The sequence below is a fragment of the Mus musculus genome, chromosome 8 (genome assembly GCF_000001635.26).
Source record: "Mus musculus strain C57BL/6J chromosome 8, GRCm38.p6 C57BL/6J".
Lineage (NCBI taxonomy): Eukaryota > Metazoa > Chordata > Mammalia > Rodentia > Muridae > Mus > Mus musculus.
Genome location: NC_000074.6, coordinates 72,258,287 through 72,285,021, shown reverse-complemented (window position 1 = coordinate 72,285,021; position 26,735 = coordinate 72,258,287). Strand labels below are relative to the sequence as shown.

General features: G+C 48.6%; 1 long non-coding RNA gene and 1 pseudogene across 1 annotated transcript; both read left to right on the top strand.

Annotated features, from left to right (window-relative positions):
- Gm39197 lies at positions 1–1,374 on the top strand (annotated as a pseudogene).
- A 1,699-nt stretch (positions 1,375–3,073) lies between these two features.
- Gm51537 lies at positions 3,074–5,337 on the top strand. Its single transcript, XR_003947405.1, has 3 exons — positions 3,074–4,415; positions 4,615–4,801; positions 5,317–5,337. It is a non-coding gene; the product is annotated as a predicted gene, 51537 (long non-coding RNA).
- The last annotated feature ends 21,398 nt before the right edge of the window (positions 5,338–26,735 follow it).

The following is a 26,735-nucleotide window of genomic DNA, read 5'->3' as shown; positions in this document are numbered from 1 at the left end:
CCTCTGGTCTTCCCATCCAGCACTGGGGATACTGGCCATCACAACTGTCTTTTTCACGTGGGTTCTGAGGATCCAAACTCAGATGACGATTGTGCAACCAGCACTTTCCTGATAGAGACATTTCTGAGGCCCATGCCCAGTTTTGTTGAAAGCCCTGCTTCCAACTTATACAGCAGAGATGCCTGCTGTTCAGCCCCAGCTCTGCTGCTCGCTGCTCTGTGACCTCAGGCAAGTCCCCAAACCTCTCTGAGCTTTTCTCCTATGAAATGACCACAAGAGTATTGCAGTTTTGTACCCATACCCAAGGCACTCTGGGAAGTGTTCTGGATGTGAGATGTTTAATTCTCAGAAAAGGGGTATTCTTGTCTGTGTTCTATGCCTGGCTGAGACTCAACTTTCTTAAAAACAAACCAAATCAAACTTATTATCACATTTTACCTACTTGGGCGGGGCGGGGGGGGGAGCAGAGGGATATGCAGAGTGGACATCAGGGACAACTTGTGAGCATCTGTTCTCTCCACTGACTATATGAGTCCTGGGGGTCAAACTCAGGTCTTCATGCTTTTTGGCAAGTACTCTTACCACTAGACTTAGCCTTCTTGCCAACCCATTTTCACTGCCTTTTAGTAAGCAATACAAAGGCAAATTCTGTCTGGAAGACTTTATGGGACCCAGATAACTAACTCCTAAAAACCTGTGTTCACTGCCTGGAAAATGCACAGGGCAAGGAGAGACCAACTCCCACAAGTTGTTCTTGGGCTTCTGCACATGCACACACATACAAATAAATGAATGTAGTAAAATAAATAAATAAATAAATAAATAAATAAATAAATAAATAAATAAATAAATCCTTTTTGCCAAGATGGCGCCGAAAGCGAAGAAGGAAGCTCCTGCCCCTCCCAAAGCCGAAGCCAAAGCGAAGGTCTTGAAAGCTACGAAGGCGGTGCTGAAAGGCGTCCACAACCACAAAAAGAAGAAGATCCGAACGTCACCCACCTTCTGGCGGCCCAAGACCCTGCGGCTCCGGAGGCAGCCAAAATATCCTCGGAAGAGAGCCCAGGAGAAACAAGCTTGACCACTATGCTATCATCAAATTCCCACTGACCACTGAGTCAGCCATGAAGAAAATAGAGGACAACAACACTCTTGTGTTCATTGTGGATGTCAAGGCCAACAAGCATCAGATCAAACAGGCTGTCAAGAAACTCTATGACATTGATGTGGCCAAAGTCAATACCCTGATAAGGCCCGACGGAGAGAAGAAGGCGGATGTTCCCTAGGCTCCTGATTATAATGCCCTAGATGTTGCCGACAAGATTGGGGTCCTCTAAACTGAGTCCAGATGGATAATTCTAAATATACACTTTTTTTCACCATAATAAAGGAAGGAAGGAAGGAAGGAAGGAAGGAAGGAAGGAAGGAAGGAAGGAAGGAAGGAAGGAAGGAAGGAAGGAAGGTAGAGAGTGGCCCTGGGTTCTGTTATCTCTGTGCAGCCACTGTGTGGCTTCAGTGTGGATGTCAATTGTAGATTTATTGCATATTATCTGTGTTGAATACACGGTTTTTCTTGCATCCAGAGACTCAAGAGGCACTCCTGCTGGACTCAGATTTCCAAGTTACTGGCTGTCCCACACTATCCATGTTTTACAGTGGCCATTCTTGTGGTGAGTCTGGAGGGAACCAAGGCCCCACAGAAGGGCACCTGGGAGCCTCCTTCCAGCACAGACAGCCTGGGAGGAAAGGAGTTCAGAGGGAAGTTGAGGAAGAAGAGGGTGTATGCCAGTGAGATGGCAGATAGATAGCGAGCAGAGGGCATGCAAGGGTCCTGCCAGGTTTGACCTGGGCACCTGCACCTGTGTCTGAGGCTGGGGAGGCTACCCATTTCCTGATGCTCTCTGAACACCAAGTTGTGTGTGTATATGTGTGCATGTGTATACACATGTGATAGGTGTGTACATGTGGGGGGCTGTATATGTGGTATGTGTGTGCACATGTGGTGTGTGTGTGCATGTGGAGTGTGTTTGTTCATATGTAGTGTGTGTACATATATGGTGTGTACATGTGTATATGCATATGCAGGGTGTGTGTTGTAGTGGTAAATTAGCTCTTAGTGAGTCTCGCACACTGTACCCACCCAAGAGCTCTCTGGATTCATGAATGAAAGACACACACACATCAGCTAATTTTGATATGCCTTTAGTAGCTCAATGGTTGGGTACTTCTAAACCTTCCATGGCTAGCACACACTTCCTTCCAGTATTCCTGAGTTAACATATTTTAAAGTCTATATTTCATCTCTGCTACCTCAGACCCAATCAGGGAAGTGGCCCAAAGGGCAATTCTTTATTATCAATCAAAGCCTGACTTCTGTAGGGACCGGCCATACTTGGTCAAAACACACATGAAATAATACATTAAATGTAAAAGTCCTTTCTATAGAAGCCCCATGGTCTCCCCATGGATTAGAGCAGCCTATTATTATTATCTGGAAGCTAGGCTTTTGGAACTGAAATAAGACAAAGCATTAGAACCAATTCCCAACATGTGTGTGTGTGCATATGTGGGGTGTGTGTGCACATGTGGGAGGTGTGTGTGCACATGTAGGGTGTGTGTACACATGTGGGGAGTGTGTGTACACAAGTGGTGTGTGTGTGCGTGTGCACATGTGGTGGCCAGAGACTGACCTTGAATTTCTTCTTCAATCATTCCCTCTCTCTTCTCTTCTCTCTTCTCTTCTCTCTTCTCTTCTCTCTTCTCTTCTCTTCTCTTCTCTTCTCTTCTCTTCTCTTCTCTTCTCTTCTCTTCTCTTCTCTTCTCTTCTCTCCTCTCCTCTCCTCTCCTCTCCTCTCCTCTCCTCTCCTCTCCTCTCCTCTCCTCCCCTCCCCTCCCCTCCCCTCCCCTCCCCTCCCCTCCCCTCCCCTCTCCTCTCCTCTCTTCTCTCCTGCTCTGCTCTGCTCTGCTCTGCTCTGCTCTGCTCTGCTCTGCTCTGCTCTGTTCTGTTCTGCTCTTCCCCAAGATAGGGTTTCTCTATGCAGCCCCAGATGTTCTGGAACTCACTCTGTAGACCAGGCTGGTCTTGAATTCACGGGGCTCTTCCTCTACTGCCTCCTGAGTGCTGGTCCCGGCTCACTTCTGTTTCCTGAGGGCTGAGGGCTGAGCCTGGGACCTTTGCCAGCTTGTCAGGGGCTCTCCTGCTGAGCTGTGCCCACAGCCCTTGAATCTGTTCAGATTTGTACAGGAAGTGTTTCTGTCCCCCATTTCCTGATCCACAGGACACTGTGAATGAAGGAGACCTTTGCACACTGTGACATAAGTGTGACATAATCCCTGTACAGAAGCAGAGCAGCCAGAGCGAAGGAAGGATGCTGAGGCTGCTCCAGTGCATCTGTAGATTACAGGGCCTCTGTAGAAAGGCCTTCACATTTAATTTATTATTTCATGTGTGTTTTGACCAGGCATGGGTGGTCCCTACAGAGGTCAGTAGAGATTCCCTGAAATTAAAGTTAAATATGGTTGTGAGCCATGTTCTGGTGCTGGGAATTGAAAGAGGACTTGTGTCCTCTGAAAGAGTGTCCAGTGCTCTTGACCACCACGTCTTTTTTCCAGCCCCAATGGGCATTTTTTTCTACGTGTGTGTGATGTGTTCCAGTGTATATAAATGTTGTGTGTGTTGTACATGTGTGCACATGTGCAGATAGAGGATGACATCAGGCATCTTCCTCAGCTACTCTCCACCTTATATATATTGAGCCAAGAAATCTCACCCAGAACAGAACAGTCTGATCGGTGGCTCTTGATGCCAGTGTGCTCCAGGGATTCCATACCTCTTTTCCCATGCACAAGGATGACAGGCTGGCTATACCATTGCCCAACACCTGTGTGGGTGATGAGGATCTGAACTCAGGTCTTCATATTTGTGTGGTATAGCAGTGAGTTTAGCTACATCACTTTGGCTTCCATTGGGTTGAATGAGCACACACACACACACACACACACACACACACACACACACACACACACACACACACACCAGTTAATTTTAAAATGCCTTGGCTACCTCAAAGGCTGGGCACTCCTAAACCTTCCCCTGTTACTTCAGGCCTAATTGTGGAAGTGGCCAGAGGCCACCCACCCAAATTCTCACATGGCTGGTTGGCTTTCTCTCCTGCAGCTCCTATGTCCCATCCTTCTCCCCCAAGTCATGTTGGTTCTCTGTCTCTCCTTCTCTCTCCTGTATCCTAGCCCATTCAAATCTCCCTTTGCCTAGCAATTAGCAGCTGACATCTTTATTGATTGATCAAAAACCAATTGGGGACAAGGACCTTCAGCATTTGGACAAGCAGATTCCCGATTAAATCAAAGCATTAGAACCAATTCTCAACAGTGTGGCAATCACTGAGCCCAGGACTGAGGTAAAGCTTTTTTTTTGGAGGCGGGGGCAGATACTGGGAGGGGAATCTGAGCAGGAGGGAGTTATTTGTGCAAAGGTCCTGGGGCAGGAAGTGGATGAGCTTCCCAGTGGACCTGACCTGAAGCAGGAGGGGGAGCAGAAGAGAGGCTTGTGTGAGCATGCTCCCACCTAGCAAATAAATTAATGTGATGCTTTTTAAGGGAAAGGGACACTGGAGCTGTCAGAGTACTTGCCTAGCCTGCATGATGGCATGGGTGCAACCCTGGCACTGCATAAAACAAGTGACATGGTACATACGTGCCACCCCATCACTTTGGATGTGGAAGCAGGAAGATCAGGAGATCAAAGTCAGCCTGAGCAGCAAAACAAATTGGAGGCCAGCCTGGGGTATGTGAATCTCGGTCTCAGAACACAACAGACAAACTAAAAGTCTAAGGAAGATGTTCTAGAGTGCAGTGTAGGGTTGGCTATAAGCATTTTAGAACCCATCAAGTTAGACACCATACTGATGCAGTGTGTGAGTTAAAAAAAAAGTTTTTAGCAAACAAACTCAGGTGTGTGGCTCCCTTCTTTAATCCCAGCACTTTGGAGGCAGAGTCAGGTGGATCCCTGAATTGAACACCAGCCTGGTCTACCAAGAGAGCTCCAGGACCACCAGGGCCACACAGAAAAATCCTGTCTTAAGAAAACAAACAAATAGCCGGGCGGTGGTGGTGCATGCCTTTAATCCCAGCACTTGGGAGGCAGAGGCAGGCGGATTTCTGAGCTCGAGGCCAGCCTGGTCTACAGAGTGAGTTCCAGGACAACCAGAGCTATACAGAGAAACCCTGTCTCGAAACAAACAAACAAACAAACAACAAAAGAAAGATTTTTTTTAAAAAAATAATCTTATCTTTCTTCAGACACACAAGAAGAGGGCATCAGATCTCATTACAGATGGCTGTGAGCCACCATGTGCTTGCTTGGATTTGAACTCAGGACCTCTGGAAGAACAGTCCTCTTAACTGCTGAGCTGTCTCTCCAGCCCAAAAGAAAGAAATTTTAGCAAACAAAACTAAAGCAAGTGAAGAGATTCTCTTTCTTTGTCTCTCTGTGTTTCTGTCTCTCTCTCTTTCCCTCGTCCCCCCACCCCCGCACCCTGGTAGGGGGCACTGTGGTGGCTCAGAGACAAGGTCACCCCAAGGGGAACTCCCAGAGCCCTGGCTGGCAGCCAGGCAGGTGCTAGGAACTGCCCCTTAGATGTGGGATCCGACTCGAGCCCCCTGCCCGCCCACAGCACAGGACTTCCTGGGGTTTCCGCATTCAATACCTGTCTACCTTCGAAGCCACTTCCTGTCTGTCTCTCTGTCTGTCTGCCAGCCTGACACCTGGTGTGCCCCCTGCCCAGCTTTCTTGTTGGCAGCTGCTGGATGGTACCCAGGAAGGCTCCTTTTTGGAGCCACCAGGCCTCAAGGGTTCCCAGGTCACAGGCTAGCCTTGCCATTGGTCCCTCTGTGTATCTTCCAGGGACTGATTGGGACTCAGAGAACCCGGCCTGGAGAATCACTGCAGTCTAGGGCCTTGCTCCAGAAGCTCCTCTTGGGGCATTGTTCCAGAATTTTTCCAGAAAAGGCCAACTCCTGCAAGAGACCTTCCCTGACTATACCACCCATAGGTGCATATGAACCTCTCTCAAAAACAAAACAAAATCGAGGGCTAGAGAGATGGCTCCGTGGGTAAGAGTGTCTGTCGTGCAAGCATGAGGCCTGAGTTCAGCCCCCAGTAGCCATGAAGAATGCCGTGCATGGCCACATGCCTGTGGGCCCAGGCCCGAGACAGGAGGTGGCTGCAGCTTGCTGGTAGCCAGCCTAGCTCCAGGATCAGTGAGAATTCTCCTGCTTCATCAAAGTACAGTGGACAGTGGCAGAGAGGGATGTCAGGTGCCCTGCATGTGCCCATGGATGCACCTGTACACACACCAAATAATGAATAAATTAAATGAATAAAAAACAAAGTTTGGCCGGGCGTGGTGGTGCACGCCTTTAATCCCAGCACTCGGGAGGCAGAGGCAGGCGGATTTCTGAGTTCGAGGCCAGCCTGGTCTACAAAGTGAGCTCCAGGACAGCCAGGGCTATACAGAGAAACCCTGTCTCGAAAAAAAACCAAAAACCAAAAACCAAAAAAAACAAAGTTTGTATGGCTCAATCACCATTATTGATACTATTGTAATAATCTTTTAAAAAAATGTTTTATTATTTTTTTTTATTTATTGGAGGAGGGGTGAATGCTGGGCTGTAAGGACAACTTGTAGGAGTTGGTTCTCTTTCTTTCTCTCTCTCTCTCTCTCTCTCTCTCTCTCTCGTTCGTTCGTTCGTTCGTTTTTATTTTTATTTTTTTATTTTTTTATTTTTTTATTTTTTTAAAAGATTTATTTATTTATTATATGTAAGTACACTGTAGCTGTCTTCAGACACACCAGAAGAGGGCGTCAGATCTCGTTACGGATGGTTGTGAGCCACCATGTGGTTGCTGGGATTTGAACTCCGGACCTATGGAAGAGCAGTCGGGTACTCTTACCCACTGAGCCATCTCACCAGCCCCCGTTCGTTCGTTTTTAGAGACAGGGTTTCTCTGTGTAGCCCTGGCTGTCCTGGAACTCACTCTGTAGACCAGGCTGGCCTTGAACTCAGAAATCCACCGGCCTCTGCCTCCCAGGTGCTGGAATTAAAGGCGTGTGCTACCACGCCCGGCTTGGTTCTCTTTCCATTGTGCATTCCAGAGGTATAGAACTCAGGCCACCAGGCTTGGCAGCAATCACCTTTACCCACTGATCCTTCTTGCCTTCCCTCACCCAGCTCCTCCTCAGCTTCAGCTCTGGCTCCATAAGAGCCCCTTCCTGAGTCACTTCTTCCAGGACACTGCACAGAAGTCTCCCATCTTTAACTCAAGATTTTCAGGCATTGGGCCAAAAAAAAAAAAAAAAAAGAAAAAAAGAAAAGAAAAGAAAGAAAGAAAGAAAGAAATCTTCAAATGAAGTCATATTAGGCCAGTGTCTGTAAGTAACCTGACCTTGCGTGCCTGGTAATTTTTTCCCAGCCTCCCCTTGTTGACACAGGCTGGCACTTCTGAGAAAAGCTATGCCCTTAAACCATCTGCTTCCCACCCCCACCCTCTGCCTGCTATCAGTAGCAGATAACAGCCTTGGGTTGCGGTTTACACAGAACCCAAATTGTTGACACCAGGTCACAGAACAGAGAATGGGACTATGTCATTGGGGTACAACAGAGATTCAAGCTCCTCCTCTAGGACGAAGACTCTTTCACAAACTCAAGACACCTTGGAAGGGCAGCTTGTTGGGGATGGTTTGGTCTTGAGTTAAGGCCTGAGGCTGGCAGGGACCATGGCTGCAATATATTCAGCGCTGCAGGCGCCAGAGTGCATCCATGCTGTTCCATGTGCTTCCACACGGTTCCTGGTTTCTCAGGACAGCATCCAAAGGCCTGCCATTCCCTGGATCCTGGAGCCCCTGAGGGGAAGCCTGAAGGCCCCAAGACCCCCAAGGCTCCCAAGGCTCCCAAGCCAAGACTTGGATCTTTCCCCAGCTGACCTCTCCTAACAAGTATATTCAGTGTGCCTGGGGAGTGATGCACCCTAACCAAGCATGCACACAGGTAGAGTTGGAAAAGAATATACAAACCCTTCATGGAGTCCTGTGCTAAGGCCCTAGCTGCCCTCTGATTCCATCTCACACCATTCCAACATACCTGCACCCCGATGTCTCAGGATCACGACAGGTACAGTTCTTCACACTGGCTGCTCCCTTGGACCCTAACACTTCTCTTTCCTTCTCAGAGACATTCTCCTTAACCTCGTCAGTCAAAATGTTTCCCCCGTGCCCCCATCCACTTCCTCCATATGTTTTCCTACATTACAAAGATTTTAGTCTCAAAGACACAGAACAACATCCATGGTAGCGTTTTGGTTTTGTTTTACATTTATTTGTTTGATATGTGGATGAGTGCACATGTGCCATGGTGTGCATGTGGAAGTCACATTTATCTATCTATCTATCTATCTATCTATCTATCTATCTATCTATCTATCTATCTATCCATCCATCTCTCTATTTATTTGGTATGTGGGTGGGTGTATGTGTGCCACAGTGTGAATGTGGCAGTCAGAGGACAAGTTGTGGGAACTGGTTCTCTCCTTTCACTATGTGGGTCTCAGGTCTCCACGCTTGGCTGCAAGCATCTTACCCTGCTGAGCCCTCTCTCCAGCCCTCTGTAATGTCTGTGTACACTTCCACAGTTTTTGCTTGTGTCGCTTGATGCTGCTCTTCCCCAGTGGTGAGCAGATATCAGAGCATCCTATCTGTGCCCCTGGATATGAGGGCTGAGGAGGGGCGGTCTCTGAGCTGACACAGATGATACTCTTCATACTCGTTCTCTGAACATGGCATTCATGAACACCCACCATCCATCACAGTACCTGGGAGGCTAAGGCAGGAGGATGGAGATGTCAAGATCGGCCCAGGGTTGCATTGTAAAGTACTGACTCTAAATACCAGCCATGAGTTCCTAAGTTCTGACGTTTGTAGCTCTCTTTCTCTCAGTGTCTGTCTGTTTCTGTCTCTGTCTCCATCTCTCTCTTCCAAGTAACTTTATAAATATGGATGTTTGTAGATGTTTTCTTTTTTGGGGGGGAGGGGGGGTTGAGAGAGGGTTTCTCTGTATAGCCCTGGCTGTCCTGGAACTCATTTTGTAGACCAGGCTGGCCTCGAACTCAGAAATCTGCCTGCCTCTGCCTCCCGAGTGCTGGGATTAAAGGCATGCACCACCACTGCCCAGCTAGATGTTTTCTTTTTTTAAAGCTTTTTGGGATATGGTGTGTGTGTGTGTGTGTTCACTCCAGTTTGTGTTGTGATGTCATTGAGTGTCTTCTCTTTACACTCAAAGGCTTGCTGAGCCTGAGTAGGTTTGGCTGGGCATGTACTTGGGGATCTGAACTTGAGCCTTCAGCTTGTGTGGTCAACGCTTTCCTGATTGACCTTCTCTGGACCTTTGGAACCAGCAGTTAACTTTCAGTTTAACAGTCTCTCTTGGAGTCAGGTTTGATTCCCTCAATGCCAGGGGTCAATCCAGGAACCTCTGCAGCTGCTACCTATGGAGATTTGAACCCTAAGGAGCTATTGTCCCTAAAATCCATACCCAGCGCTCTGATGTGGCAAACTTCATGCAAACATCACAGTTTTCTGTGCCCTTTGCTATGCCGGGGCCCCACCCACTATCCATGTTTTTATGATTTGGGTCTCTTTTCTCTCTCTCTCTCTCTCTGTCTCTCTCTCTCTCTCTCTCTCTCCCTCCCTCCCTCCCTTCTTTCCTTTCCTCTTCTTTTCTCTTTCTTTCTTTTTTAAGATTTATTTATTATGTATACAGCAATCTCCTGCATGAATGCCTGAAGATCAGAAGAGGACACCAGATCTCATGAAAGATGGTTATGAGCCACCATGTGGTTGCTGGGAATTGAACTCAGGACGCCTGGAAGAGCAGCCAGTGCTCTTAACCACTGAGCCATATCTCCAACCCTGGAAAACAATCTTTACACATTTTCACAAGGTCTCAGTCTGTAGCCCGCGCTAGTCTCAAACTTTAAACAATCCTTCTGCCTCAGCTTTCCTTGGATGGCACATGTGCCACCACTACCCAGTTGTTTTTGTTTTATTACTTTTTAACATTTACTTATTTATGTCTGTGTGTGCTTACTCATACACACACATGTGCATATGTCAGGGCATGCATGTGGAGGTCGGAAGACAACCCGTAGGAATCGGTTCTCTCCTTCTCCCATGTGTGTTACAGGAACTGAGTTCAACCCATCCTGGTTGCAGACAGCACCTTTCCCTGTGAGCTATCTCTCATCTTGGTTTGGTTTATTTTGCATCAGGATCTCATGCTGTAGCCCTGGCTGACATTGAACATCCTTCTCTCTTCAGAGAACATTCTACCTCTTGCTGCGTGTGATCTTCTCTTCCTCTGCCTTCTTGTTGGAAGACCTGAGGGACCTGGGCATGCACATGTCCTCTGAGCCTCAGTTTCCATGTCCATAAAAGCAGTCTTCCAATGTGCAGAGAGATACATCTTACCATTCCAGTACTAGGAAAACTGAGGCAAGAGAATCTTGAGTTCAAGGTTATCTTGGGCTACATAAAGAGCTTGAGGCCAGCTTCTAGTATATGGAAAAAGGTTCTGGGGGTACTACTTAAGGGTGGAGCCCTTGCCTAGAATCCCACCCCCCCCACACACACACAGTGAGGGGCTTGAGGGCCTGGCTCAGCTGTAGAACACTGGATTAGTATGTGCGATGTTCTGGGTTCCTTCTCCAACACAACAAAAATATAATGACTAAAATAGCAACCAGGTAAGAAGTTTTCTCTAGCAGAATTTGTCAGGGTCTCAGGAGCCCCGGGTACTGTCCCCTCACTTCCTTATGTACAGTTACCACCTGGTCCCCCGGTGCTCAGATCTGCCCCCCAGGCCACCATTTGCTGGAACCCAGCACAGAGGTGGCAGCATAGGGTCAGGCTCACAGGTGGTTGTCACTAGCTCACAGTGGCAAAGGGGAAATGGGGCTTTCGTGGTCTCTGGGTCCTCAATTTGCATAACTACTTTTACATAGAAACCTTTCCAAGCTGTGCTCAGCAACCCTGCAGTGGGCCGTGGGGCAGGGCCCAGGGACAGCCACTGGTGCTTCCCATTTTGGGGGAACGTTATCACCAATGTCTTCCTAGAAAGGTGACAGTGTGGTGACAGCTGGCACCCTAGGTCTCCTGGTGGCATCTCTGCCTTTCTCTGGCATCTGGGAAGGATGACACCTTTCTGAGGTTGGAGAGGACACTGACTCTGTGGAGGTGACAGTGACCACTGGAAGAGCCTTTCCTAAGTGGGCCCCCCTCATGTGCCCTGTGATATCTCAGGAACCCCTCTGGGAAATGTCATACTCCAGTCTACTTGTGCAGTGGAGGGAACTGAAGTTAGATGGAACAGCTGTCTAAGCAGATGTTGCCCTTCCCCCACCCTGGGTTGATGACAAATCCACTTCAGAAGGGGTGCAGGTCAGTAGCAGGGTGCAGGCCAGTAGTGGGGTGTGGGTCAGTAACAGGTTATCTCAGAGCTCTGAACGCCTGAACAGGGTCCCACCTTTGTTCTGGGTGGGAGGGACTGAAGGGAGCACAATGACTACTTACTTAATGTAGATGGCTTTGCTGTGTTGCATTGGGTGCTGGGGGGAGGGGGAGTATGAACATGTGGGTGTAGGTGCCTGTGGAGGACAGAAGAGGGTGCTAGAGCCCTGGAGCTACAGTTGTAGGTGGCTGTGAACCTCCATGTGGGAACTGAACCTGGGTCCTTCACAAGACCAAGTGCTCTTAACTACTGAGCCATCTCCCCTGCTCTTAACTACCCCTACCATCTCCCCTGCTCTGTTTCTAAGCTTCTAAGCTAAGACCTGTTCCTTCTATATAGCCTAGACTAGCTTCAAACCCGTGGCAATCCTCCTGCCCCAGCTCCCCAAGTCTTGATAATCCCCAAGTGTGAGCCACCATACTCAGCTGTTTGTTTGTTTGTTGTTTGAACTTCAGGCCAAGTTCAAGAATCAATCCCTCTGCCTCTGAGTGAGGTATGACAGGCTGAGTCACTATGCACAGCTCTTTTCCTTTTGAAATTTCTGGTTTTTGGTTTGGGGAAATTCTTTGTTTGTTTGTTTTGTTGTTGACAGAATCTCACTATGTAGCTCAGGCTAGTCTCAAACTTGCAGTGTTCCTCCTGCCTCTGTTTCTGAGTACTGAACCAACAGGCTCTGCCACTGTGCCCACCTCCCAGAGCTTCCTTGGTGCCGACTGAGCCCTTCTCCCCACCCCCCCCAGCCCTCTACTTCTCTGTGTTTCCTACTCAGAACAGCTTTCTCAGAAATGCCAGCCCTGCAGCTTGTGAAACATCCTCTCCACTGCCTGGCATCTCAGTGGAGCTTGCTGTGCAAACATGCAGGGGACTCGTGGCTCAGTGAGCGCCACCTATGGGGGGCTGAAGGGATGCTCTCCAGGCCCTTCCTACCTGCTGTTCCCCTAGCATGGGAGTCCACTGTGAGTGTCACTTGGACACAGTGGTTCTATGCTCCCTCTAGACACCAAGGGGAGGAGAAGACAAGGCTATGAGTGGGCAGCCAGGGGCCCCTCTATCTGTAACCCTGCAGTCTGGCTTTGTTGAGCCTCAGTTTCCCCTTTGGGAAATGGGATGATGCTCTGTACTTGGTTATGGATGTCTCAGTTCCTGGTACTGGAAGGCCTTGAATATACCCTCTTTATCCTGGTATGATGGTGCACACCTTCCATCCCCATCCTGGCAGACAGGCGGGTGGCTCTCTGTGAGTTCCAGGCCGGCTTGGTCTCTATATACTCGATAGTGGTCTTTCTCAGACTCCTGCTGCCATTTGTCTGCTCCATCCCACCTCCCAACCCCCACCCCTTTTAAAAATTGACAGGGAAAAGATACTGCCTGCTGTGACCAGCCTTTGGGAAGGTGAGGCAGGAAGATTACAAGATCCATCAATCTGAGCTACAGAGCTTTGGGCATCCCTGACTCACGAAGGTATGATGTGTATGTGGCTGTAGCTCTGAATACACGAACCAGGCCCAGGTCCCACCCCAGTGCACATCAGCTGGGTGTGGCACACATGTCTGATCTCAGCATAGGGAGGGAGGAAAGATGATCTGGAGTCAAGGTCAGGGCTGGTCAGTTTGGTAAAAGATCTTGCTGCCAAGCTCAATGATTTGTTCAACCCTTAGAACCCAGATGGTAGGAGAGAACCAATTCCTTCCTACAAGTAGTCCTCTAACCCCCAAACACGTCCATTGACAACTAAGAAATAAACATAATTTTAAAATCAAACAAAATTAAACAAAGGTCTAGAGAGATGCATCGGTAGATAAGCTCACTGCCTGTGCCTGCAGAGAACCTGAGCTGGGACCCTGGAACTCACGTGGCCCAGTCACAACCCTTAGTCCAGTTCCAGGTCCACAGGCCTTCATAGCCACCTGCATACACGGGCACACAGATAACTAAAATACATTGTTACACTAATTAGTTGCTAGCTAAATTAAAAAAGAGGGGAGGAGGGCTGAGAACGGGAAGGGAGGGGGAGAGGCGAGGAGGGGTGAGGAGGGGCAGGGTGGGGCGGCAATTGGAAGCTGAGACCCGGAGGTAATCTGTAGATGTCTGATAAGGCTGGAGTTGTAGATGGGGACTGGAAGGGCAGCCAGGCACGTGGGGTGTACTGAGGCAGGGTCTCTCTAAGTACTGCCCGGGGTGGGGGGAAGGCCCTGAAGGCATTAGCACATTTAACCAGAGGGCTGCCCAGGTCCAAGTCTCCTGTAGTGGCTGCAACTTTCACCAGCCCAATTTTCAAAGTTGTGTACCTGGGCCCCTGGGAGGTAAGGAGCCTCCCGACATGGAAGCCAGCCCTGAGGAGGGAGCTCGGACCTGCAGGTCTTTGACTTCTATTCCTCACCAGTACTTACAGATATTGAGGGACACGTGGCCACACTGAGGCCTGGCACAGGCTAGTAACCCACCAAGAGTCTTTGGCCCAGAGTGACTTTTCAGGCACAGGGGCTGGGAGCTGCCCTCTGGGTGGGGTCTGGCCGAGTTATATCTGGCACAGCCGTTCCCTTTGGGTGGCTGCAGCTGCCCAGGCGGGGGCCACAGTGCCTGCTTCACCACCCGTCCCGGCAGGTGCCAGTGGCCGCTTTACATAGCCACGCTTGGCGTCCTTCGCTTGCCTCTGCCTGGCTCTGAGCAGGGGCCACGCGGACTGGAGAGATTGGGCCTTGGTCTCACTTCTACTTTTCACTTTTACTAGCCTGAGGAGAAAAGCGCTTGTCAAAGGGACCTGGTAGTTTGGGTATGTGCTCCACCTGGATGCCATAGGGAAGGTACAACTGCTTCTAGTTGGCCAGCCATATAACAGACTAGGCTGTGGTGGCCAGGGCCTCTGGGCTGCTGTGTGGCCCCAGGCTAGTGTCTTTCCTACTCTGGGCCTCCATTTGTAAGTCTGGAAAATGAAAGTAATTACAGCAGTATCTTTATAATCCGTCACTTCACTCCAGTTTGTATTGGGAGGCCTTAGAGGAACCAACCAAACAACCGGCCTCCCAAAGGGCAGTGGTGATGCACACCTTTAATCCCAGCATGAGGGAGTCAGAGACTGGGGGAATCTCTGAATCTGACCAGCCTGGTCTACAGAAGGAGCCCTTAGGACAGTCTGTGCTATACAGAGAAGTCCTGATTCCAAAAGCCAAAACAAAACAGTCTCATTGTGTAGCCCTGACTGGCCTGGAACTCACAAAATTTCTCTTGCTTCTGCTTCTGAACACACAGAGATTAAAGGTGTATACCACCATGCCTAGATCTCTCTCTCTCTCTCTCTCTCTCTCTCTCTCTCTCTCTCTCTCTCTCTCTCTCTCCCACCCCACCCCGTTTAAAGAGCACATGTATTTGCTGTATTGTACTGTGTTTGTATAAGCCAGTGGACAGCTTGCAGGACACAGGCCCTGGGTATCCAACCCTGATTGTCAGTGGCAAGTGCCTCCGATGAGCCATTTTGTTGCCCCCCTTTTGTTTGGGGTGTGTTTCTTTTATGAGATAGGGTTTCCTCTCTGTAGCCCAAGCTGGCCTGGATTTCATTATGCAGCCAAAGCTGCTCTCAAAAAAATTTTCCAGCCGGGCGTGGTGGCGCACGCCTTTAATCCCAGCACTCGGGAGGCAGAAACAGGTGGATTTCTGAGTTCGAGGCCAGTCTGGTCTACAAAGTGAGTTCCAGGACAGCCAGAGCTACACAGAGATATATGTATATGTATATATATATGTATATGTATATATATATATGAGTATATAATATATATGAGTACCCTGTCTCACACCAGAAGAGGGCATCAGATCCCATTACAGATGGTTGTGAGCCACCATGTGGTTGCTGAGAATTGAACTCGGGACCTCTGGAAGAGCAGCCAGTGCTCTTAACCACTGAGCCATCTCTCCAGTCCCTAAGGATCATGTTGAGCTCTAAATTCCTGTCTCCACACCTGGAATGCTGTGTTTATGCTGGCGGTGGAATTCAGGCTTTTACAAATGCTGGGTGAGAGCTCTACCAACTGAGCCTCAGTAGGAAGCCCTGGCTACTCTTCTATTCATTAATTTCCAAGTTTTAGTTGTGTGTATGTATCTGTAAGGGGGTTTGTGCACATGAGTAAGTGCAGATGCCCTCAGAGCCTCTCGATCAGGGTGCTGGGAACTGCACTCCCATCTCTGCGCTAGCTCTTGATCACTATACCACCCCTCCATACCATTCTGTTGCTGTTGTTTTGAGATGGGGTTTCACTATGTAGCCCTGGCTCTCCTGGAACTCACCCTGTAAACCAGGCTGGTCTCGAACTCACAAAGATCTGCCTGCCACAACCATCCAGCGCACACCCCAATTTTTATTTACTTTATATTGTGTGTGTGTGTTTGCTTGCATGTATGTGCACTGCATATATACCTTCTGCCTGCACAGCTTAGAGGGGGTCAGCTCTGCTGGAGCTGAGTCACAGATGATTGTGAGGGTGCCGTGTGGATGTCGGGAACTGAACCTAGGCTCTCTGCAAGAGCAGCAGGTGCTCCTAGCTGCTGAGCCGCCAGTTCTCCAGCTCCGGCCTTGCTTTCACTTGAACATGGGTCTCTCTCACAGGCTGGTTCAGGCATGACCTGGCCTCCTACTTGGTTTTTCATTTAGGACAGAATCCAAGCTGTGAAGGGGAAAACTGGCCCAGAGAGGTGACGCCACATGCTCGGGCTGCCCAGCGGCTAGAGAAGAGGCTGTGGCTCTCTAGAGGGCCTCTGTGATCCGATCCTCATATCTCTGGCCGCAGGCTTCTGAGGGATGTGGAAATGGAGTCTCCCTCCAACCTCACAAGAACAGTCCAGCTCATGGCAGGAGTCGAGTCGGGCTTAAATAGCGGCTCCCAAAATATCAGGCCAAGGATAGGCTGAGCTCGGCGCGGGCGCAGTTGGCTCACTTCGTGGTTTCCTGCTTGCTAAGATGTTTCCTGCCGATAGCCACTGGCAGCCTTATCTATGACCTGGGGGACACTCAGGGGACAGGCTGTCCTGGCCCTGGCAGGGGCTGTGAGGATGGGGAGGGGGCAGGGCCCAGATGACCGTGGCTGGGCACTTTCGTGCACACAGATTTTGGGAAAGAACACTGTATTCGGAGTCCCGTGCCATACTGCTGAGCCCTGGATGTCTCTGCTTTCACCACTCTCCAACCCTCTGTGTCCATCAAGGGGCTCCAAGTCCAGGGGCACACAGATGTCCCCGGCCCTGAAACACAAAAGTGTCTGGAGGAGGGTCACTGCAGGTGAAGTTTCACGGAAGTTCACCAGGAAGATCGTTTGGAAGGGGTGACCAGGCTAAAGAAACACATGTGGGAATGCTCAGAGTCAAGCTTCTACTGTCCCCATTTCCCAGAGGAGGAAATGGAGGTTATAAGATGGAGCTCTAAGTCTGAAAGTCTGATTCTTTAAAGTTTTTTTTTTTTTTTAACTTTTAAAATTTGTGTGAGTGCATGTCCTTATGCCACGGTGTACATGGAGAAGTCACAGGGCAACGCAGGGGAGTCATCTCTCTTCTTCTACCACGTGGGTCCTGGTCCTAAGACTTGGCATCAAGCACCCACAGAGCCCTCTCGCCCCCTGGAAATCTGATTTTTCCCCTCTGCCCTCACTGACCAAGACAGACTTTTGGAGAATTCCTTTGCTATTGTTGTGGTTGTGGTTTTGACCTAGGGCCTTGTTCTGTGGCCCAAGCGGCCTGAAGTCAGTCTCCTGCCTCAGCCTCCCCAGCGCGGGCACACACCACATCGCCACATCACCAGGCTCAGAATATTGTTCTTTTATTTTAAAAACTCGGGTTTTTTCCTTTTCTTTCTTTTTCTTTTCTTTTCTTTCTTTCTTTCTTTTTTTTTTTTGAGATAGGATTTCTCTGTGTAGCCTTGGCTGTCCTTGCTCTCAATTTGTAGTCCAGACTGGCCTTGAACTCATAAAGATTCAGCTGCCTTTGCCTGTGTCTCTGCCTCCCTGGTGCTGGGACTGAAGTTCTGTTTCAGCACATCTGGCCCTTAAAAAGTGTTTTTATTACAAATACATAAATGACACTCAACATATGACTACCTGTGTGTGTGTGTGTGTGTGTGTGTGTGTGCGAGCGCGCGCGCACGCGTGTGCACATTTGCATGTGTGGGTGATCAGAAAGGAAGTTCATTGCTATGAATTCACTGAGACATTAAAGACATGCATGAGTGACACAGTGACAGCCTTCACTTGAAATAGGAGCATCTCATTTTCTCACTCCCTACAGCTCATAAAATCCTGCAGGGCATCTGCGTGTATGGGCCAAGATGAGGCACTTGCCATCAAAGGACCCACAGGGAGGAAGGAGAGACTCCTACAAACTGTCTTCTGACCTACATACATGGTACACACACACACACACACACACACACACACACACACACACACACAGAGAAATGTTTAAACAGGTGTGTATCAATGGAGGTTCATGGCCAGCACAATGGGACTCATCTACACTGTGGAATATTATTCAGCCTTGAAAAGGAACAGAGCTCTGACTCACATTGCCACAAGGACAGACCCTGGGGATGAGACACTGAGTGGCAGAGCCAGGCATAGAAAGCCCCACAGGATGGAATCCCACTGCCATACAGTACCCAAATCAATCCAGACTGACACAGGCTGCCAGGGGCTGAGGGAGGGAGTGGGCCAAGACTGCTGTTGGATATGAGTTTTCTTTCTGGGTAAAAAGAGTGTTCTGGAACTTAGTAGAAGTGATAGTTGTACTACACTTACTTCTGAATTTCACCAATGTATTTCATGTGGATTTAAAAATCAATTAAAATAGTTTGAGGGGCTGAGGCTATAGCTTAGCTGTTAGGGTGCTTGTAGCTCATTTGTTAGGGTGCTTGTAGCTCAGTTAACATGCATGATACCCTGGGTTCATTCCTAGCACCACATAAACTAGATGTGGTGGCAGTCACCTGTCACCTCAGCACTGAGGAAATAAGGCAGGGAGATCAGGAATTCATGTTACCTTCTACTACTTGGCAGGTTGGAGGGCAGCCTGACTGCATGAGACCCTTACAAAAACAAAAACCTAAAGTTGTGTGTGGTGACTTGCACCTGTATTTCTAGCACCATGACACTGAGGTCCAAGATCCATTCAAGTCTGTGGCCAATCTAGGCTATGTAGTTTGACTCTGCTCCCCAGATGCACACACATATTTATATGCGTATGTATTGACTTATTTACAATTACTTTATTATGGTGTTATGTGTGAGTGGTGCGTGCACGTGCACATGCACGTGGATGTCATGGATCTTCTGTCACTCTCCACCTTATTCTCGAGTCAGAGTCCAGACTGGCATCCAGCAAGCCCCAGCTCTGGGTCACAGGCTCGCAGCCATGGCCAGCTTTTTACAAGGATTCTGGGATCCGAACTCAGGTCCTCGTGCTTCCATGGAAAGCTCCCTTGCCACTGAGCCAGCCCAGCCCACTATGGATTTTCCAGTGTGTAACAGGGATGGGCTCGGGGCAGAATTCTATACAACCATGGAGGAATGCTGGGGTTCTTTCATCTGGAGATTTCGGTTGACTTCCTGCATGCATCCCTCAATCCCATCACAGTTCAGGCCCTTCTGAGCCCATTTCCCAGACAGGGTATGGAGGGGTATGGAGGCTCGGATGCTGGCAAGAAGTTGAGTCAGGGTGGCAGTCAGGTGCGACAGGCTCCAGCATCCTCGTGCCTAGCTCTCCCTCCTGTGCAGCGGGGGGGGGGGGGGGGGGGGGGGAGGTGGTGGAGCGATTGTGAGCATGACCATGTGACCTCCCACAAGTTCTTCCCGTGGTTCGGCTGCTGCAGCCAGGCCTTCTGGGAAGCCATCCCAGGTGCAGCCTGTTTCTCTTGGAAGCTATTTGGGTGGGAAACAAGAGGGCAAGCGGAGCCAAAGGGTGGAGCCTGTGCAGGAAGAGGCAGCACTTAGGACCTGTGGTATCTCCTGCTCTGCTCTCTTGGACTTCTTGAGAGCTGTTGCCTGTTGGACTCAGTGTCTCTGTGTGAGAGTGCTCAGATGTGTGCAACTGCATGCACACAGAGGCCACAGAAGTACATCAAAGATCATTCCCTATCACTGTCTTTGCCTTACTCCTTTTGAGGTAGCCACTTCTTGAATCTAGACTGGTTTTTGAGGAATGCTGTTAGTCAGCAAGCCCCACTGACTCTCTTGCCTTCCTTGATAGATATTGTGGGATTCCCAGTTTTTTACACGGGTATTCAGGTCAAAGATCATGGGTGCACATGCTTGCACATGCTTTGTTACATGGGTATACAGATCAAAGATCATGGGTGCACATGCTTGCACATGCTTTGTTACACAGGTATTCAGATCAAAGATCATGGGTGCACATGCTTTGTTACATGGGTATTCAGATCAAAGATCATGGGTGCACATGCTTTGCTACACAGGTATTCAGATCAAAGATCATGGGTGCACATGCTTGTACATGCTTTGTTACATGGATATTCAGATCAAAGATCATGGGTGCACATGCTTTGCTACATGGGTATTCAGATCAAAGATCATGGGTGCACATGCTTGCACATGCTTTGCTACATGGGTATTCAGATCAAAGATCATGGGTGCACATGCTTGCACATGCTTTGCTACATGGGTATTCAGATCAAAGATCATGGGTGCACATGCTTGTACATGCTTTGCTACATGGGTATTCAGATCAAAGATCATGGGTGCACATGCTTTGTTACACGGGTATTCAGATCAAAGATCATGGGTGCACATGCTCACACAGCAAGTGCTCATAACTACTCACCTCTTTTTTAAAAATTTTTTGAAATTAGGTATTTTCTTCATTTACATTTCCAATGCTACCCCAAAAGTCCCCCATGCCCTCCCCCGCCCTCACCTCTCTTGTCTTTTGGGAGAGAGAGTTTCTTCAGTAGTGTAGCCACTGGCTACCTTGAGCACCTCTATACTACACCCTGCATGCTGCTGTAAGCAGCCATCGTGAAACTCATGGAGTGATCAAGAAGAGGAGGAGGAGGAAGAATAAAAAGAGCAGGAGAAGGAGAAGCAGCAGGAGGAGGAACAGGAGGAGGACTAGTTGGGAAGAGAAAAGAGATCAGTGGGTGTGGAAGTGGGGTAGGAGATCATGGGGGGGGGGAGAATACGATCAAAATACATCCCATGCATGTATGAAAACACCAGAATGGAATTCAACATGCATAATTCATACACACAAATTTAAAACTTTAGGGCCCAGAGAGAGGTAAAGGTGGTTGTTAAGCCTCGGGAGTTGGTATGGTTCAAGGAGACAGCTGTGGCCAGTTCCCACTGAGTTTCTCTTCTCAGGTACAGCAGTGGGCACAGAGCCGAGACTGCAAAGTGCTTGTAACCTGTATGAGCTGGTCCCACTGGTAGGGCTACAATCAGAGCCAGATATCACTGAGTGTTGGAAAGGGTATAGAGCAACTGGAACGTTCTCCCTCTCTGCTGCGGAAGAAAAGCTTACCAGCTCAGAAAACTGCAGCATCCATTAACCTGAGCTCAGGAAAATTCCAACATCTCTGCTGGACACTAACTACACCTCTGCCCTAGTGCATGCTTGAAATGGCTTTGTGCCCACGAGCTCAGGTAGCACAGTAGGTGGTAAGGACCAACAGGGAAGGGGTCACTGCACAGAGGTTAGCAGGAGAGCAGGCCAGACTGTGTACGAAAGCACTTAGGTAGAAAACATCACCGGCTGAGGCTTCTGATACTGCTATGCCGATACTGAAGTTCAAGGACACGAGTCACAAGAGCAACTGGCAGCAACTGCAGAGACAACACAGCCGTCAAGGGTGCATACTGCTCCCTCAGAGGACCCGACAGCTTCCCAATATCCATGTAGGACAGCTGACAACTGCCTAAAACTCCAGCTTCAGGAATCTGACATGATCTCCTGGCCTCTGTGGGCTCTCATATGCACACAAGGAAACAAACAATAGAGTAAAATCTCTTGGGGAGGCTCAAGGGGTTTGAGACATGGTTTCTCTGTGTAGCCCTGGCTGTCCTGGAACTCACTCTGTAGACCAGGCTGGCCTCGAACTCAGAAATCCACCTGCCTCTGCCTCCCAAGTGCTGGGATTAAAGGTGTGCGCCACCACCGCCCGGCCTGTATTTTTTTAAATTTTATTTTATGTGCATTGGTGTTGTGTATGTGTGTGTGTGTGTGTGTGTTTTCCTGCATGTATGTCTGTGCGAGGGTGTCATGTCTCCTGTAACTGGGGCTATAGACAGTTGTGAGCTGCTATGTGATTGCTGAAAATTGAACCTGGGTCCTCTGGAAGAGCAGCCAGGGCTCTTAATCACTGAGTCATCTCCCTAGCCCTCTAGCCAATGCTTTTAACTGACAGAATCATAAATTCTCTCTATGGTCAGGATGACCCAAATCAAGGGCATGTGGGAATGGTTCGTGGGGATCTGCGCATGTGCAGTGATGAACAATGAATCAGGATACACATTTAAGGTATACTTGAGCTGGTGTGTGGCTCAGGGGTAGAGCTCCTGCCTAGACTCCCTCAGTGAGAGGCTGGGAGTCAGTCTAGATTCCACTCCCAGGTTAGTGGAGGAGGGAGGTTGGGTGGGATGGGGCAGTGTGCAAGGGGAGGGATGTAGCTGTTGAGGGTTGAGCAGGAGCTCTACCCTGTGGTAGGCAGAAAGTGTGTGTGTCTTGCGAGGAACTTGCAAGGAATTTCATGATACTACCTTTCTATCTTGCCAAGAGAAAGGGTTTTATAATGAAAACAGCAGAATTCCTCAGGAACAGAATGGAATTACAACATGCCCCACCAATTCCACTACTTGGGAAATTTGCTTGAAAGAACTAAAGACTTAGATGTAAACTATTCTCTGTGCATGGGCTCCATAGTATGACTGCAGCATCTCGAGGTGGGAATGACCTATGCACCTGTCAGCTGTCAGCAGATGAGTGACACGACATGTTCAGGGTACAATGGATTATTACTCAGACACAAAAAGGATGAAGCATCAACCTGTGCACAGAGTGGATGGAACAGCAGCCAGATCTGGGGGAGGGGGGGATCAGAGTGTGTGATCTCATTGATATGAGGTGTTGAGACCAGGCCAATCCATACAAACTGTAGCAATTCAGTGGTTTGCAGGGTACAAGGGAAGCGCATGGGGAATGGCCTAGGACTGACAGAGGCTGGGTAGGAAGAGAGGCACACAGTATAGCCACCGTTTTGAATGCCACCAAATTATTCCTTTCAAAAACAACCCGAGAGCCTGAGAGGCTGTTCAGGGACTAAAGTGCTTGCCGTGCTGGAGAGACAACCAGAGCCTGGATTCCCAGGACCCAAGGACCAGCAGCGCCATCTCTAGTCCTGAAACTCCTGCAGCCAGGAGCAGAGAGGCAGGACAGTCTTCAGAGTGAGTCTCAGAGGAGGTGAGGGTGATGGCCATACCTGAGAGCATGTTCTAAATCAGTGGTTCCCAGTCTGTGGGTCCCAACCCTTTTGGTAAACCTCCATCTCCAAAAATAATATATTATGATTCATAATAGTAGCAAAAATACAGTTATGAAGAAGCAATGAAAAGCCGGGTCACCAGATCATGATGATATTTAAGGGTCACAGTCTTAGGAGGGTTGAGAACCACTGCCCCAAATAATTAAAATTAAATTATCAGCTACATGGTACCTGAATTTCTATTTTAAAAACATAAATGTGACTTGGTGCCACATGAGCCCTGTGGGCTGGGCTATAACTCACTTGGCAGAGTTCTTGCCTGGCCTGCATGGAGCCCAGGGTAAACTTGTAATCTGGATAAACTGGGTACAGTGGCATACACCTGTAACTCCACCACTCCAGCACTTTCAAGGTGGAGGTAAGAGGATTCTGGTTCAAGGTCTTGGCTACATAAAAAAAAAAAGTGAGGCTAACCTAAGCTAGTTTCATGAAACCCTGCCTCAAAATTAACAAAGACCTAAAAGGGGACTCAGTAGTTAAGATGACTATTCTTGCAGGGGATGGAATGGGGTCTGGTTCACACAACCATTCATAGGCTCACACATGGTGCACATACATGGTTGCAGACAAAACATAAAACAAGGACAAATTATCCAGTCTGCGCCTCCTTCTGTTGTGGACAGCTATTTCTAGCCCAAGTGTGTCCCCTAGTGGTCACAGTTGGAAGAGTGCCAAGGACAAGTCTGCACCTCCCAAAAAAAATAAAATTTAACTCTTCTCCCTGGGGACAGGGCAGTAACAACTTCTGGGTAGTAGACAGGCCTTGGGGGACACAGGCAACTGTAGAGCAGCTGTGTGTGAGATAAGCTGGAGTGACAGGAAAGGTTATGCAGGATTTGTCATGCAAGAAAGCGACTGTGCCCTTGGGGCAAAGGAGAGCCAGGGCAGTGTGGGAACAGAGGGGGCCAGCACCGAGGGAGTGGGGCTTTTCCTTCGAGGGCACTGGGGAGCCATGGTAAGCTGTCAAGAGAGGGAGATGGTTGCAATTGTAATCTTATTAAAAGTGGCCTTAGGTCATGTCAAACGTGCTCATTTTATGCCTTGCGGGGTGGAGCATGTATGGTGTGTGAGCACCTGGACACCAGTCATAGTTTTTACTTTTATAGTGCTGAAGCTGCAACCCAGAGGGCCCTGTGCTTGCTTGTCAGGTGCCTGCCACAGGAGGCTGTCTGTCTGGGGACACTTAAGTGTGTAACTAGAGCCGGGACTTTCCCTAACTTGGCTGGCAATGTCACTCAGCTCTCTCCCACTTCTTTGAAAAGCCTGTCTGTCTGAGTTTTGAAGGTCATGTATATTTTTTCTCTGGCTGACTTAAAGAATCCCCCAACTCCATGCCTTTAGCTTTTTTCTCATTTTGTGTTTTACCAAAGTGTAACTGTAAAGACGAGTGAATAAATAAATGTAATAACTTTTTTAAATGGCCACTGAGATGGCACAGTGGGTAAAGGTATTACCCAGCCTGCCTACTTGATTCCAATTCTCAGGACACACATGCTAAGTAAGTTTCCTCTGACCTGTGCACCAAACAAATGAAAGAACAAACAAACAAACTTCAAACCAGACGGCAAGCCGAGTGGTGGCACACACTTTAGTCCCCTCACTCAGGAGGCAGAAGCAGGACTGCTTAGTGAGTTCAAGGCCATCCTGGTCTTCACAGTGAGTTCCAGGACAGCCAGGCTATGTAGAGAGACACTGTCTCAAAACAACCTAAAGCAATAACAACAAAAGAACACTTTGCAGTTCTAGAGCCTGTCATGTTTTCTGGCATTTTCTCATGTCATCTCAGGGCAGGGGGGAAAATGAGGCAAACTTCCTCCACTGGGAACTTTTTTTCTTTGCAGTGTGGGGACAGAGTCCAGAGTCCAGAGCCAGATGTCATGTGTGTGTGTGTGCAAGAGAGACGGGGTCGGGGGTTGAGACATGGTTTCTCTGTGTAGCCCTGGCTGTTCTGGAATTCACTTTACAGACCAAGCTAGCTGATCTTGAACTCACAGAGATCCACATGTCTCTGTCTCCTGAATGCTGGGATTAAAGGTGTGCACTGCTGAAGTGAAAACTTAAGGGTTCTTCAGAAAGTCTGTTGTATTGGATGGTGTTTCGATAAGGTGGACTCGTGAAGGAACTTTTGGCTGAAGCAGACACAGGTGAAAGGATGTTCTGCTAAAGCAAGCAGTTAAAAGCACATATGATGAAGAATTCTTTGATAATTACAAGCATCTATTGGTCTGCCTTAAAATGTATAGCTGAGCTTCATTTGTTTGGACTCCACAGAGAGAAACGCACCAAAAAAAAAAATTCTGATGGTGGGGTTCATGCTGCTTCCATGGTCTGATTGGCCGAGTGATGTCAACTTCGACAAATGCATGTGCTGAGGCAAGACCCATGGAGGTCATGTGATGTTCGAAGGGAGTATAAACAGGACTCCACAGACAGTGATGGTGACTGGGCTTGCTGGTAGAGCGTCCTGAGAAATGCTTGTTGGTCTCTTGTCTTTGCTGAGCTTCACTTTGCTGAGAGAGGCACAGTGGAGAACTTCTCCTGGTGTCCCTCCTGGTCTCTCCTGGTGACTCACACAGAGGCCTGGCTGTCTCTGCTAGGTAGTGCCACCACTGCTCATTCATGTTTGCTATCCTGACTCTACTGAACTGGACTGCTGGTGTATTCATGAAGTGTTTGCAAGTGGATCAAGCTGCCGCTGTTAAGCTGTGAACTGAACTGCTGATTTCCAGACAACACAGACAGGAGTTGCTCTAAAGAACCATTTCTAAACAGGTCCACTTTCCCTGTATCCTCTTTTTACCTTTACCTCTGGTGGGCCGTGGGATAAAAGGGAGGTAAAGGTGTTTAAGAACCATCATTAATAATAGATCTTGAGGGGGCTGGAGAGATGGCTCAGCAGTTAAGAGCATTGACTGCTCTTCTGAAGGTCGTGAGTTCAAATCCCAGCAACCACATGGTGGCTCACAACCATCCGTAATGAGATTCTGGTTTGTCTGAAGACAGCCACAGTGTACTTAGATATAATAATAAGTAAATCTTTTAAAAATAGATATTGAAAAAATTAAAGTTACACATCACCACCCCCTGCAGATGCCAACTTTTAAAAAAAAGATTTATTTTTATGGGGTTGGGGAGCCAGCTCAGTAGTTAAGAGCATATTCTGTTCTCACAGTGGACCCGAGTTTGGTTCCCAGGACCCATTTTGGCTCACACCCCTGTAACTCTGGTTGCCTGGGCCATCCAACACCCTCTTCTGGCCTCTCTGGGCAAGCCACATACATATATACCTAGCACACTCACAATAAATACATAAATAATAAATCTTTACATCTCTGCTTTGTATATATAGATTTGTGCCAAGTACACACAATAACCTCAGAGGCCAGAAGAGGGCTCTGGGTTCCCTGGCCAGTTGTCTCCATATGGATGCTGGGAATAGAATCCTGGTCCTCTGCAAGAACAGCCAGTGCTCCTAACTGCTGAGCCATCTCTCCAGCCCGTGCACCCACTTCTTATTTTCTGAGACAGGATATTATGATCCTCTTGCCTCAACCTCTAAAGTGCTGGAGTTGCAGGCACAGGCTCCCATACCTGACTGAGTTCTTTTTTTGAATGTGTGTGCTAGCTCAAA